Source organism: Parus major, chromosome 7 (assembly GCF_001522545.3).
Source record: "Parus major isolate Abel chromosome 7, Parus_major1.1, whole genome shotgun sequence".
NCBI classification, from domain to species: domain Eukaryota; kingdom Metazoa; phylum Chordata; class Aves; order Passeriformes; family Paridae; genus Parus; species Parus major.
Window position 1 is genome coordinate 6642919 of NC_031776.1, and position 15501 is coordinate 6658419.

The 15501-nt window shown below is 38.2% G+C and overlaps 1 protein-coding gene across 8 annotated transcripts in view; it reads left to right on the top strand.

The window, feature by feature from the left end:
* GULP1 (GULP PTB domain containing engulfment adaptor 1) overlaps positions 1-15501 on the top strand; it is a 143681-nt gene that overhangs the window by 28926 nt on the left and 99254 nt on the right. The gene's annotated exons all lie outside the window — the stretch shown is intronic.

The window sequence follows — 15501 nt, forward strand, 5'->3', positions numbered from 1 at the left end:
TTTTATTGTAATAAAGAGAAGGCAGAATTAAAAATTCAAGGGTACCTTATTATATAAATTTTGTAGACATGGTTTGTCAGGAACTTAATAGTACTAAAAGGGCTTGCCCAGTATGCACTTAGAAACCCCATGCTGCTGTACTGGGAAATACTCCTATTAGAAACAATTAAGGGGACACATGTAAAGCAGTTCCTTTCTTTCTCAAGGCTGTGTACTCAGCATCATAAAAACTTCATTCATTATGAAACATGAAATTCCAGAGGTGGTAATAAAGTAAAAAATAAAAAAAAAAAAAAGGCACAAATCCAGTTTGTCTCTTCTTGAATTTCTTTACAGGTTAAAGGTTTATTCAAAAGGTTGTTTTGTGTGGTTAGAGTTGTTAGAGGCCAAGTTGGAGCTGAAAACGTACAGGGTGTCAATGCAAAGTGGAGCAGCTCCATGAGACACAAAGTTTATTTTAAGAGCCCTGTATCACAATTTTTCAGGCTCATCTTCCCATTCTTCTCATTCTTCCCCTTGATGTACATTAAGACTTTAATAACAGCCATGGAAATACTCTTCTGAGACTTTTCCAATCTGATAATCTTTGTGCTTCCAAACCTAGGAGCTTTTATCTCTTTCAAGATGTTCTGGGAAAGAACTGGGAATAGTGGAAGGAGAGGTGAAGCAAAGGAGTGCTGCTATAGGCTTAATGCACTTCCATGGTTCATTAGGATTAGCACTATCCCTGCTATTCAAAGAAAGTAGCAGCCTGAAGGTTGCAGTCACAGTATGTGTGGTTTTATTTTGATAAGATACATGATCTTCTGTGATTTGCTTGAAGGAAGTTTAATAGGGTCCAGCATCATCCAGGTGAATGAATCCTGGCAACTGCTTCCATTAAGGAAATTTTTATTTGTAGTCTCCTAGGTGGTATGTTTCATGCTGTTTAGTTGCAAGATCTTTGGGTTCTGCCAAAAAAAATATATAAAAAAGGAAGTATGTATTCCAAAATATTCTTCTTGTTTTTTGACCAGAGAAGTGGAAGTGGCTTTCTGATATAAAAGGAATGAGGATTTTCTCTTAAGCATGTACTACAGCCACTTTGTGTCTGACAGAATGTTATGGCATGTTTGACAACATTGGAAGCCAATGAACTTTACATATTTAATGCACAGCTTGTTTCTCTCAAAATACAGTTTCTGTTTCTGTCAACCTGACGTAAGAGGTGTTAAATGAAACAGGTGAGTTACAGCAGATGGTACCCCTGACTGTGATGACATGCAGAAGATGCCTGTTCTTGTTCCAGAAGTCTCAGGCCAACTATTTCTTAACCTGTGTTTGTGAGCAATTGTGTTGTTTTCTGTCCTTCAGATGATCTGGGGCTTTTTCAGGTCCATATAAATGAATGTGAGATACTCTGATGTATTCTGGGTATGTTGGTATCTCTCTGAATTACAGTTTTGAGGTCTTGTCAGTCACTGATGTCTGAAATAATGGATCTGTAAGGAGACTGCCCTCTGTGACACCTGTGAGTCCTAGCTGGAGGTGCATCGTTGTTCTGTGTTAGCAAGAGATGAGGAAGGATGGGAGAGAAAACGAGGGGAAATGGAAATGGGGTAGGTGATCTTTGCTTTGTCTCCATCTTAACCAAGTTTGATTTTAAAATACAGCCATGACCATGATGTCTGTTAACAAAAGTTCTTGAGAACATACAGTTGTATGACTGTAAAAAAGAGCCATAAAAATGTGTAGAAGATTGGCAATTAGAGACTTAATGATTTTCAGAAAGAGCACTTACAGATGCCTTTAGTATATAGGAAACCAGCAGGTAGCAATGCTTGTGTTCATTTGGAAGGAGACACATAACAAGTATCAATCACTAAAACAGATGCTTAATAACTGACTTTGGAGGTAAGGCATATGTTTTTGACAATGAAGATGATTCATCTTTTGGACAAGCTACCATTTGGGAAAACATTGTAGCCATCCATTGAGACATTGAAATTGAAAATGTAAATTTTTGCTATAGCTTTTCAAAGGTAGAAATCCTTCCTAGATGAAATTTAATGGCCTGTGACAGGTGCAGCAGGTAATTTTTGTCATGAAATTTAGAAATGCTCTTGCTTCCTAGCTTAGCATTCTGATGTGTTGCTGGCTGTTCCATCTAGAACAGTCTCCTTCACTTACTGTTTTTTTTAAGGTGTGGTTTTGATCTCAGGGTCCAGAGATAAGCTCCCAGGACACTGGTCACTTATTGGCATTGCAGAAGCTTCTTCCTTCTTAGGAAATATCTTTAATAGGCAGCTTCTCTTTGATTTATGCTTCTTGATTTTTTCATGTTGTTCAAAACTCAGTAACTTCCTGTGATAGTGTTTTAGAAAAGAGCCATTTCTTAGGCTTCTGACAGATTCAGTTTTCCTTTTTCTTGTTGTAATAAGCCATATTAGAAACAAGGCTTGGCCTTTAACTTACTGATAGTTTATCTATTTATTATTTATGGTTTCAGGCTGTACTCAGAAATATTTTGGTGCTTTCACCAATGCATTGAGTTGGACTCCTAGCACAACACTCTGTAGCATTGAATTCTTCATGTTGTGGACTCTTCTCATTATTGTAAGGTTGACAACTCACCTATGATCTTTAAAAAGGACCTAGAAGATTGAGGGGATAGAACATCCCACCAGTTTTATTGTGTAGTGGTCCATTTCATTCACCACTGTGTGGATTTTGATGTAGTATCAGAGGTAATGTTTAAATCCCTGTAGTTGAGATTTAACAGCAGAACTGAGAAGGGCTGGCATAGTGGCTGTGGACTTGACAGACTGCTTTCTTTCCATTTCACATTGTTGTTTCACTTTGCCTGCAATCCTTGTCAAGAGAGTGTGGATGACAGGTACCAAGTGGGAGATGGGAGGCAGCTCCTTTTCTTGGGGCACAGGAGTCTGCTTTTGGAGAGGAGTTCCCAGACACAACAGGACACCTGGCAAGTGCTGCAGAAAGGCACAGCTCCCATGAAGTGACAGAAGGAGTAGTGAAGAGAAAAGCCCCAGAGACTCTACACTCCATAAGAAAAGAGAAGCAGCTAAATTAATCTACAGACTGACAAACCTGCTGAGCCCAAAAGGATTCACTGGCAGGGAACCAGTGTGCAGGAAAAATCTCTGTCTTTTTTTGGATCACTCACAGTGGATTCTCTTTTCTCAGCTGACTTATTCTAACACATGCTTTGATGAAACTTAGATTTTTGGGTTTAGCAATCCCTGAATTGTTTTTGGTAACTTTTACAACAAATTCAGTTCTAGCTGAGCCCAGCTTGGAGTTCTAGGAGAGCATCACACAGCATTTAAGTAGGAGCAATGTACTCAAGTGCTCTGGAGGACTTGGACAACAAAGGCTGTAGTTATCGTGGAATACACCCATGTCAAGAGGTAGAAATTTTAAGAATAGTTGTGTGGAATCAGATCAGTATTCTTTGTGCTGTCCTGTGTGTGGACTAATTTTCTCCTTTATTCTTTATTGAGGAAAAAGGTAAGAATTAAGTAGAACACAGAGTTACTTTCTTAGTGATGTGCAAGCCAAGGACAACTTGGATCAAAGAAGATTTATTCTGTACTTAAGGAAACTAGATGGACATTTCACCCCTATATGTTTATTCAGACACTTTTTTGAATGATTGAAAATTTGGAACATGGAAAAACCCTGAGCTTTTATCAGTGTCCAAGCTGGAAAGTCTGTATGCATGCATATTGAATACATAGGGGGAATTGTTATTGTAATGGTATTGATACAGTTGCCAAAGATCAGTACTGTTTGATTTGGCAAACAGATTTAAATTGACTGCTTAAGGGGTTAGTGGACATCTGTTCAACATTCTAGCACACAGTTGAAATAATTGGTTAATAGATGTCCTAGCTGTATGTTGCATAGTGCTAACTTTGGAAAAAAAAATTGCCCTTTTATTCCAAGGCATAATATGACTTTTTTTTTTTTTTTTTTTGTTCCTGTTAAATCACTGATGTAGAACAGGGGAAGTGGCTCTGAAGTTTTGCTGGTTACATACATAGTTAAATGGTGTGTTGCTTCTAGAGAAATGAGAGGCTGATGTAGGAAAAGAACTTTTCTAAAGGAAATTGAGCACAATAATGCAAATTGAATGTAATTCCATTGGGTAGGAAATCTAGTGAATAGCTGAATTGTGAGAGAACAGAGGTACTGTAGTGGCTGTTCAGCTTTTAATTAAAAATCAAAGAAGTCATATATTTTTTTCCAGTTCTATGCACTGTGAAAAATGAACAGTTTGTACTTGATTTGTAAAATATGTACTGTGTCTTTGTAGGACAATGCAGGGGGAAATATGCAACGTCTTAGAATTGACTTAGAAACTTTGTGGGATTTTTGAAACAAATAGTTACTAGAAATCATATGATACCTATCAGTGTCCCATATTTTATGTAAGTATAAGTTTGAACTGGACCTGTCTGAATTCAAGGTTTTGCTGATACAAAATTGAGAGGGTCATACTTTTGGAACAGTGAAATTTATTTGATTTATTTACCACTTGGCTTGTCATTTTCAGTCAATTTAATTATCTTTCAAATGAGGCTTCAAAAATTCTATCACTCTAAAAAGATAAAGTATGCGAGCTCCAGGAAAAACTCCAAAACTTGGGTTTTTCTGGTTTGTGCAGGGATATTTTTGCAAAAATTAGAGAGGAGAGAAATGGGCTTGCAGCAGTTTTAGAAGTTTTTTGATATGTGAGCCAGGATGTCTAGAAGGCTTAGACAGCAAATACCTTACCAAAAAGGGAGGCTTGGAAAAGAATTTATTGTAAATGCCAAGATTAGATGTTGCAGTCCTGGCAGGTGTCAAGAAAGAAGGCCAAAAAAAAAATATATATATTTAGGGAGTTTATGTTATTGCTACATCTTTTTTTCACAGTTGCTGTAGCAGCCATGGGAAGGGAGAGGCAGTTTGATCACATGGGCAGTAGAAGAAAGGAGCTAACTAAAAACCCCTTGATCTTCAAAACCCTGCTCAGAATGGCTGTACTGAAAAAGAACTTCATGTATAATACAGGAAGGTTGCCTTCAGAAGTTTGCCATGCAGAACAGCTCTGTGCTAAAATTGCAGCTTTTCCAGCACAATACAAGTCAATGCTTGATCTAACTGGTATCCCTTATGGAAATTGAATGTTCACAGCAACAGCAGCTCTCACATCTCCTTGTATGTTCATTGGATCGCAAAGTCAATGTTTCTTGCCATAAATCTCTTCAGGTTTTTTTATGTTTTCATAGTCAACAAAGCCTATTTCATTATGATTATTTGTGGTAGTGCTATAGATTTGATACACAAGGGTATCCTTGGGATTCTGCTCTCTTTACAACTCTGGTTATAGAAAACCCATTTTGACATGCAGCCTCTAATTGGTAAAGCTGTGATCATTTCATCCTACAGATATACCAAATGAAAAGTGTTTTTCAAATTAAGATAACTTTTTAATGATTATCGGCATGTATATGTCAGTCACCTTGAGAGTTGTTAATAGGAAAAAAATTATCTCTTGGGCTGTGGTGCATTAGAAGCAGGATTCAGATTATACTTGGCTAGAGGGAAAGGTTTCTATCATCTTCCTCCCACACCCCAGTTACCTGTCAGGGGAACTGAAAACTGTGTTTTTTAATGATTTCAGATGACATCTAGGGCATTTCTCACTTAGGGAAACTGATAGCCTGCAGAGGCTTTGAGGATCTGGTAAGAGGTTTTCATGTCTAGTTCCACCTTGCTGTGGTACATCAGAGTCATTCCTTTGTTCACCCAACAGCCTTGCTAAGGGCTTGTTCTTTGTTAGGAGCTCTGTAGGAAGTTATCTTGGTTGTAACAGGCTTGGGTGTGGGTGTTTGTGCTTTTAAATTTTAAAAGCTACATTATAGCAAGCAGCCTGGGGAAGTGAGGGCAGGGGAGCCTTATTTAGGGTCCCATATCAGTCTCATGAATGTTTAGGTACGCCTTCTGTAGTTTTTGCAGTTCTGTTTCTGCTGGCATACCCTCTTCCCTACTGTGGGAAGTGTGACTTAATAGCCAGTAAAGTAAAACAAATTAAAAATGTACTATGGGACTCTGAAGTTTTCTTCATCAAAGACTTCACTGTTATAAAATGCTGATTCCATATTTTGCTAGTCTTTACTAAGTATCTCTTTTCCTGTTTTTTCCCCAAGTGTATGTATCTTAATGTTTCTGCAGTTGGGCTACATTTCTCTTGGATGTGACTGTATGGTCATTACTGTGCCCTAAGAGAAGGTCAGCTGCATTCTTTCAGCATTTTTGGTTTTTCATACACTTGTAGTTTGGGCTTCTGCAGAGAAACATCTGTTTACTGTCAGACTATGTGAATACATGCAATCACCTCACAACATATTAAAGCATGCTATCCATGTTTTTCCTCTCTGTGATAAGAATAAATTATAGTTTTATTCCTGGAAGTTTTGAACATGGAAACATTTGCTCTGTCCACTGAAGGTGTAGGTTGCTTCTAATTTGAAATGGAAAAATACAGAGATTTACTGGTTTTTGTTGTTTTTTTGTTTTTTAATATGATTATTTCTTGCAGAACTGTACACAGCCAGAGAAGATAGAATTGAGATCAGGTGGAATTTTTGCAGGCATATTGGAGGGAACTTGTGCTGGGTCTGGAACTGGTTTCCTTGTTATGCCCTGAAGCTGGGCTCGTATAGGGCTTCACTGTTTGATTCCAGTGCCTGTATGACCATCACCTCTCCAGCCCTCCCTGTGGGAATTCTCAGAGTGGTAGGGTTGGAAGACCTGGATCTTGGGGATTCAAACTAAAGTCTGAATAGTAGAGGAGTTCCATCTGCTCCTGGTTTGGAGTATATTACTTGGTGTACACGTGCTTTCGGGAAGCTTCAGAACTCAAGATAGGATTTTCCCACTTGGCAGTTATGCTTTTGCTTGTTATGTGTGTGAAATACCAGTCTTTGTGAAACTGAATTCAATATTTTGTCTAACTGAAATTTAGGAAATGTTAGCAAGGCTACAGTTCTGTAACACAACCTGAGCTATCACTATATCAGTTTTTCTTTTTATTTTTTTTGTGATGTGTAGTATTACATTTTGCCTCTAGGCATGAAAAAGCAATGCACATCTGAAAGAATATAAAGGAATATCTAGCAACAGACTTAAGAAAAGCAAAATGGAACTGTCCAAATTTCACTGTTCTGTAATATTTATGGGAAAGTGAATGGTTAGAGAGTTGAACCTGTTTTTGAAGTAGACACCCCTGTAACATGCACATGAAGAGGAATGTCCTTTAACTCTTTTTACTAGGTGGAAAGAATTTAATCATAAAATTTACCAAATAAAAGAATACCTGATAAAATTTTCATCTCATTGGGAAAGAAGGGATCAATTCAAACCCTAACCTGGCAAGAAGAAGTTGATGGGCTGAAGTTATTATTAACATTACTCCATAGAAGGCTATGGAGTGGCTATGCAGGTTTTGAGTCTATTTGTCCCCCTGTACAGCCAGGACAAAATTTGGACCTTTTTTACAACAGAATTGTGTTTGGACAGCATTTAGAAGTAATATTCCTTAATTCAGTTAAGTGTTAGCCAAGCATAACCTCACCAGAGCTCCACCATAGTGGTATTTATCTGGAATAATATGCTCTCCAAAGCCAGCAACAGCAGTCTGGTGCAGAGCATGTAATGCAAGGTCCACTCCAGAAACTGTGGATTGTTGTATGTATTGATTTCCCATCACCCAGTCAGTACAAGCTGATTGCTGCTATCTCAACAGGCAGAGGTTTTAACCAGGCAAACAAAGGAGGGAAATGTTATAGGTGATTAAAATAGTTTTGAGTAGGAAGGGTATAGGAGATCAGTTACTGGCCACAAAATGAGCTCTAGAACCAGGATGATATTTCAGGCAGATAAATTTACTGAAGAATATAAACAGCAAGCACTCTTAATTTCTGTGAAGATAATGCCCATCCCCATCTATTTTAAAAGATCAAAACAAGCTTTACTGTGGAAGGAAGATGTTTAATGTGTACTTTATTTTCTCTCCTAATTAACTGAGTGTGCATCTTCCTGCTTCTAGGACAGGTGAGGTTTAATGCATTTACAGTGATGAATGACCTTGGCCATTGCAGGGATCACTGCATCTAAATTGTGGCAAAGCCAAATATTGTGTTTCAACAGGATACATTAGGTATTCATTTGGAACTAGGGGAAGATAAAGTGTACTGCCTGTGCCTGACTGGAGATGGCTCACTTTGGTGCAGGTGGGTTCATGCAAAACTAGAGAATGTCCATGTGCAATGCAGCTGTGGTGGCAGGAGAGCTGTGCTGCTTTCTTACAGGTCATTACTGCAGTGGAGGAGTTCAAGAGAAGGAGAGAAGCATTTTTATGTAATCTTCGTGGTATCTGAAAGCAGTCTCCCAGATCCACACAAATACTACAGGATGCCTCTTCCTCCACAGGAACTCATGGGGGTTGCTTACTCTCGTGGTGAGTCCTTATAGAAGAGTGATGTATAGCATGTAGTGAAACTCTCCTTTAGTCTGCATTGCCAAGTATCTGCACTCAGATTGCCCATGGCATCCTTACTTAAATGTGTTCAACTTTGAAAGGATGTTATATAGAGCTTCCTGCGTGTAGCATCTCAACTTGACTTTGCTTGAAACTTTTGTTTGTGGGAGATGTTTAAATTTAATCCTATTAATAGCTTTGGTTCAGGGATAATTTTTGAGCCTCTTATCTAAAAGTGTTTTATCCATCTAATACATTTTTTCACTATGACTAAGGCTTATCTTTGCTTTATGTAATGTGATTTGCAAACCAAAGTTGGAGAATATCTGGCTTTTAGGTCACTGATTACTGGTCTTGTGGTGGCAATGCATTTTGCAAATAAAAATCTGAGAGAGCTTTTAAAAATTTGGATGAAAACTGAACTTACCCACATTAAATATATTAAGCTTGTTAAAAATCTCTATCTGATGATATGGTTGAGAAACCCATCCAAAATACTTATAAAAAGATAATTGTTTTAAATTCTTTGTAAAGGACTTTTTCCATTCTGTAAGTATCTAGGAAATACCTCTATTTTAGTTTAAAATATTCAGTGAAGCACACATTATTTCCATATAGTGTATTTTAGTGATAGATCATTAATTGTAGGTTTGTAGTTTGGTAGTGTTGTTTTTTGTATTGCCTCCTTCACCTCTTCGTCAATTCTTACTGACATTTAGAACATAACTCAAGATAGAAATTTCAGTTTCTATAGATAACCTCTCCCATATTACCTCATACAAATTAATGCCAAAATGTTTCTCACTTGAAACAGCAGGTGTTTGCATTGTTTGTCAGGTAACTGTTATTCACTACCTGTGTCTAATGGCAATTAGGGTTTTTCATAAAAGAGAATGTCTCTATGGCCAGGGCAATTTGAGGAGCTGCCATGCGTGCCAGAAATGTTGCAGCTACAGTATTCCATGTGTTGTGCTGTGAAACTTGTAGTTTTGCACTTTTGCTCTTTTCTTTTCTGGATTATTCTGAAAAATGGGATGAATTATCCAGGATGAGGCTGGGTGGTGAAGTCTTACTTAGTCATGCCTTTACCAAGGCAAACTTCTTTAAGATGGGCATCGAATTCTCTGTGTGATGCTTTTGTGATATTGGCATAGCCCTGAGATTTTAAGAGAAGCCCATGACCCTCATTCCTTGCATTTCTTCCATCTGCAAAGGCAATTGTGGTTCATGTCCTGCCCTTAGTTGGGTGCTCCATGCCTGAAATTAAGGGCAGTGAGGATAGAGCCAAGGATACATAATCATAATATTGTGTCCTACACGTGAAGTGGAGCCAAGAGAGGAGCAACTGAGAGTCTTTAAAAGCCATGATCATTGTAGAGAAAACACCATTGTTTTCCAGAGTAATTTATTATTTACTAGATACCTGATGCTTTTTGCCCCTGTTTACTTGAGTTTCATTTTCTTTGTGATTCCACTTAGTTACTTGTGGAATTTTTTCCTTCTCTTACCTATCAATTTTGTGTTATTACATGGACATAACATGGAATAATATAATAGAGGTTGGAAAATTAGATGCTGCCCACTGTGTCTTGATCTACAGGCGCAGTTCAGAATTGTGGGAGAGGGGTTCTATGTGATTCCAATCTCAGCTGAGGTTCTCTAAAGTATTAGAGAAATTTAGACTGTGACTAAAGAGCTGTGCAAAGGTGTGCTTTAGACCCTTACAGTATGGCAAAAACAATCTAACCAACAGTGTTTTCAAGTCTAGGGAAATTGCAATAAACCTAGTGTTTCAGAAAAATCTGAAGGGATACAATATTACAGCAGAAACTTGGCCATGCGAAGAACTTACTGTGTGAGACATTCTGAAAGCTCAGGTGAAGGCTTTCTATGAGGAGTACCTGGCACCAATGTTCACTATATGATCTCAAATTACCAAGAGAATCGTTCTCCAGTTTGAATCATGAAAAAATTCAGAGTTTAGGAAAAGCTAATAGGTCAGATTACAACTTTGGATGGGTTTTTTAGCTTCAGACATAAGCACTATTGTTAATCTTTCATGTTGGCAGCTGCTTGTCTCAGCCTGTCCATCCTGATTTGAATTTATTTGTTCAAAGGCTTGATTAGGAGTGATGTGCTGCTGGAGTGCCTGCACATTCTGAAGGTGTCACTGTATCTCATACAGGAATCCTGTAGACTGAAGTAACTCCCTTAGTCTTTCTTTATGTGGTGCTCTTTATGGTTGATGTAATGACTGTAAGTTGTTTGTTACTGATCAGATGAAGCCTTGATACATATTCATGTGCAGATGGCAGGGGCTCATCTCTGAACCCTGCCAGTCCTTTACAGTTGGTTGAGTGTCAACGTGCAAAATTTTCTAGTTTTAACAAGCTATTTTTGATCTATAATCATGATTGTTACTGGGTGTTGACATCACTTTTATTCATGAGTTTTGATAGCACGAATTAAAGTAGCAACATTGAATGCATCATAAAAGATAATTTTCTCCCTTTTTATCCTTGGGATGATTTCTGTATTGAGTGTATTTTCTCAAATGAAGTGATGGCACTATCAGCTGCTCCAAATGCAACTGTGAATCAATACACGTTCACTATCAATATTGTGATAAGAGATATCAGTTAGCTGGGGTTGAGTTATGTATGATATAGAGATCTTAATCTTTTATTTATTGATTGGAAAACTTCAGATTGTTTGGGTTCTTTTCCTAAGTAAACCCAGGACTGAAAAGTTAAACAAAATTATATTTTGATACTAAATACATTTGCTTACTATTTTCTGTCTGGATATAGAGCAAGTGTATTTTATTACTGGGAAGTAATATGTCCATTTAGAAAATGACTTAGGCTACAGTATTTTTGTTGGACAATTTATTTTCCAGGCATAATGGTTCTGGTTTTTTTCTATACCCATTTGTGGAAAGATTAAATCAGCATTAATCATGTTTCAAAGGCTGTGATGCTGAAGTTACTCTGTTTTATGCAGCTGTGGGCTGTAGGATGTAGGCAGACTGTCATCTGCAACCTGGCCTTTTTAAAATAATTTCTTAGAATCAAAAACATAATCAAACTTTTATCACCAGATAAAAACAATGTTTTTCTTTAAAACTGGCCCTGAATGCATAACCTGTCAGAATGTTTAAATCAAAGTTGCCATCTAAACAGGAGAAAAAACGCTGTGCTTCCTTAAATCAACTCAAGGCAAGCAGGTGGCAGGCTTACAAAGAGAGGCTCGAATTCCAGGTTTGCTTTCATGGGACTACTACATTTAGAGAACCTGCACTGAAAAATTGGTGTGTCCAGTTGCTTAAATACAGTCATGTAGCTGTTCCTCTGGGAGTGAGGAGCAGGGATCAATCCCTTCCCTAGCTTTTCAAGGGCTATAAATAATGAAACTGTCATAAGTCATAGAACAAAGTTTATGCTTCCTGAAATGTTCAGGCGTAGTCCATCTGATGCCTTGAAATATGTTTTTAGGCCTGAGGAGGGCTGTGAGGTTGGACATAGGCTTGCCTCCAAGGTGCAGATGTTTTAAAGTCAAATAAAAAAGAAATTAGGATACATGATGAGGCTTGTGTTGGCTATTTGAAAACAGTTGTAATTTATGTACAGTGATTTAGGCTTCAGTAAAGCCTGAAAACCATGGAGGAGTGAGTAATTAGTGTGTGAGTTGAGTAGTTGAGTCCAGCCACAGCCTTGTATTTCTATTTGTGTGATAGTTTAGCAAGCTGGTAATTTTTGGATGTTCCTCACTTAACTCTTTGTTTACTTAAGATACCAAGCACTAAACTGTCCTTTTTGAAATCTAAAAGAATGTTTCCCAGTGCTTGGTGGGGTAGGAAGGAATCAATTTAGTAAAGTCATGTACTTGACATTCCCTCCCCACACACTTCCTGCATTATTTGTGTCTACTCTTCTCCTGCCCTGTCTCCACTAGCTCCGTTTCCAGCTCTACATGTGTCGTCAGACAATGTTTATAATCACTGTCTTCTTTATTTACTGACATAACAAATAATGTCTGGAGTACACACTGAAATCTCTCTTAGTACAACTAGAGTGTTGTTTGGGGCTTTTTGTGATTTTCATCTCCAAATGAAATTTGTTTGTGGTGTTTCATGAAAATTCCCATTAAATATGTAATAGCTCCTCTTAAAAGTTTGACTCCTGGCTTATAGTTACGTAACTTTCCTATCACTACACCAAATTTCCTGGTCAGAGAGATGGATTTGTAGTGTCTCCTCATGGCACCACTGGTGTTTCCTGCTGCAGGGACTGGACTGCTGTTTTGCATGGTGAATGTGGCACATCCTGGGCTGACTTCAGCTGCCTGCATGAATTCTGCAGTCCATGTGCATGAGGAATACTTCAGGGGAATGCAAACAGTGCCAGGATCTTGCCAGGCTACAGCAGCTGTATGAGGAAACCATCCTTGCCAAATGGTAAATCCTGCAGTGCCCAGGCTCGCAATGTAAACCTTTTTTTACGATGAGGTGCCCTGTGGGAATAAATTCAGCACAGTGCACAGCAGTTTTAGAGGGAAAAGCTGCTCTGGGAGACAGAGGTATTTTTCCAAAATGGTCCTGCATGAGTCATTTGGAGCTGCAAGCAATACTGTAATTATGTTATAAATTCTACTGAGGAAGGAGTTCTGAATCCCAGCTTCTAAATTGAGAAGTTTGTGTTTCTTGACTGCATAACAACTGCTTCTGAGCCTTGCATTGTTCCCCCTGTCTCAGTCCCTCTCCAGCTTGGAGTCAGGAAATAGACTAGCTCAAGGAAAGATTGCTTGCTTGCTTTTGTGGCTCTCATGGAAACAGTACTGCCAAGATCCAGCCTGAAGTACACAACACAGAGTAATTGTGTACACTCTGCATGTATACACACAGGAATGTGTGTTTGCATGTGCATACACTTCATTCCTAAAGACATAAAGTAATTCACTGCCTTCTGAGTTTTTTTAGAGTGATGTAGTGTGCAGATTTATCGCTGTTCTTTCAATCTCACAAGGCTGTCATGATCTGCTTGAAATTATTTCATCTCACAGATGTTTTGGAGCTGGCATGTGGGTGGGCATGGATCAAAAAAGCTTTTTTAAAACCTCCTCATGGATAAAAATGATCCAACAGTCCACAATTTTATTTTGTTTTTTACAGATACCATAGACATTTTAAAATTTCTCATCCTGCTGTTTTCTAGCAGAATATAAATATTAGCTGGTCAGGGGATTTTTCTTGGTTCTGTGGCATCTTTTGTAATACCCATTAAAATGCACTGAGACAAGCTTTTGCCTTTGCTTGTAAACAGCTGTCTCAAATAGATGGATATCTGCAGATTGGTTTACATGAGGATAAGGGCTCTGTATGTGTGCAAAGACTGGCTGTGGAGGAAGAACTTTCCTTCTTGATCATTTCTTAGATAATGAGCTCTAAGCTTGCTGTCCATTGTAAGGCCAGGAGCTGTGTGTTGGTTGTTCTGGCAGAACTCTGTGCACAGAGTTCTTGTTTGATTCAATTCCTTGTAAACATTTCTCAAGAAATTTAATAAATGAGGTATAGGAATGAAAGATTTGTATTTGTACATAGCACTTACAGCTGAACATAATCCAGTTTGTCAGTTTCTCTATTTAATTTGTGCTTTTAATTAAATACCAACTACCAATAGCTGAAAACTCCTTTGAGTCTCTTTCCAATATTTCCAGGAGAGTTTTGCTTATTTATTAAGCTTGATATGCTCATACCCTTTCCATTCTTCATGTCTCAAGCACAGATGACATGTAATGTTCACATAAGAAGTATAGTACTTTATCTTAACTCTCAAATCTGCATTTTACACTTTGCTGTTCTTTCATGTTCTGCTGACCAGAACTCTTGCAGCATGTAATTTGTCTACATTGCTATTTTTTAGTGAGAGTGAGAATAGAATGAGCAGAAAAAAATTTAATGATGTTACCAAGAGAAATAAAATATGAAATGAATTGTCTGAGAATAAGATGGGTTCACTGAGTGTTTTGTTCATTGTGGAAGTTAATTCAACCCTGGTCACGGCAGTGGAGGCTTGTCAGTGAGTCACACAGAGCTGGCCTGTCTGTGCTGAGCAGAGTAATTCACATTAGCCAGTGACTTTTGCAAGCTGACTAAAGTGCCCTGTGCTCCTTCCCAGTATCAGCAGGGGAGTACAAAGGAATGATCTCTGGAGTCCCACAGCTGCTGACCTGTCAGTGGTGATGCACTGCCTGAATACCTGGGGAAACAACCCAAAATCTGTGTAACTGTCAGAATAAAATGGAGTGCCAGCATCCTGGGATAGGCCTATGTATATTGTTTGTTTCTCTAGTCCTAGAGACCGTCAGAATATCCCTGGCAGAAATGTTTCTTATGCAGAGGAATTCAGCAATATTCTATTTGGATGTTGCTTCCCTGTGTAAGAGTGACTGCATCTTCAGTCTCAGCTTTGCAAATACTTTATTACCTAAAGTGTGAGAAATTACTATGTCTAATTTGGGAACTTTATTTTCTTTCCCCCATAGTCTTTGTATAGAGGACAATGTGGTTTTGAGCTGTAAGAAGTCATAGCTGGTTTCCCTTGAGAAGCACTCTAACTTCCTGCTCCCTGAATTAACCTTAAGAAAATAGTTTGTCTTAGTGGATTTTGTTTGTTTGTTTGTTTTCACAAGTTGGTCTACTGTCTTTTATTTCATTGAAAGCTCTTACCACCACGTTGCATACAGTATTTAAAGCTTGTATGGGCAACAAGGTGTTTGGACAACCCTCAGAATTGTCATGAGATTTCTTTTTGATTTGGATACAGTTTCTGACATCTAATTCATATTCTGGCTGCTTCCTTCCATAATCTGCTATAGCTCATTGTTTTATGGGGCTACTCTATCATTTATATTGCAGAGTGGTTTAATTCCTTTGAGTACAGCTTTGCTTTCTCTCTTCTATCACCAATTGT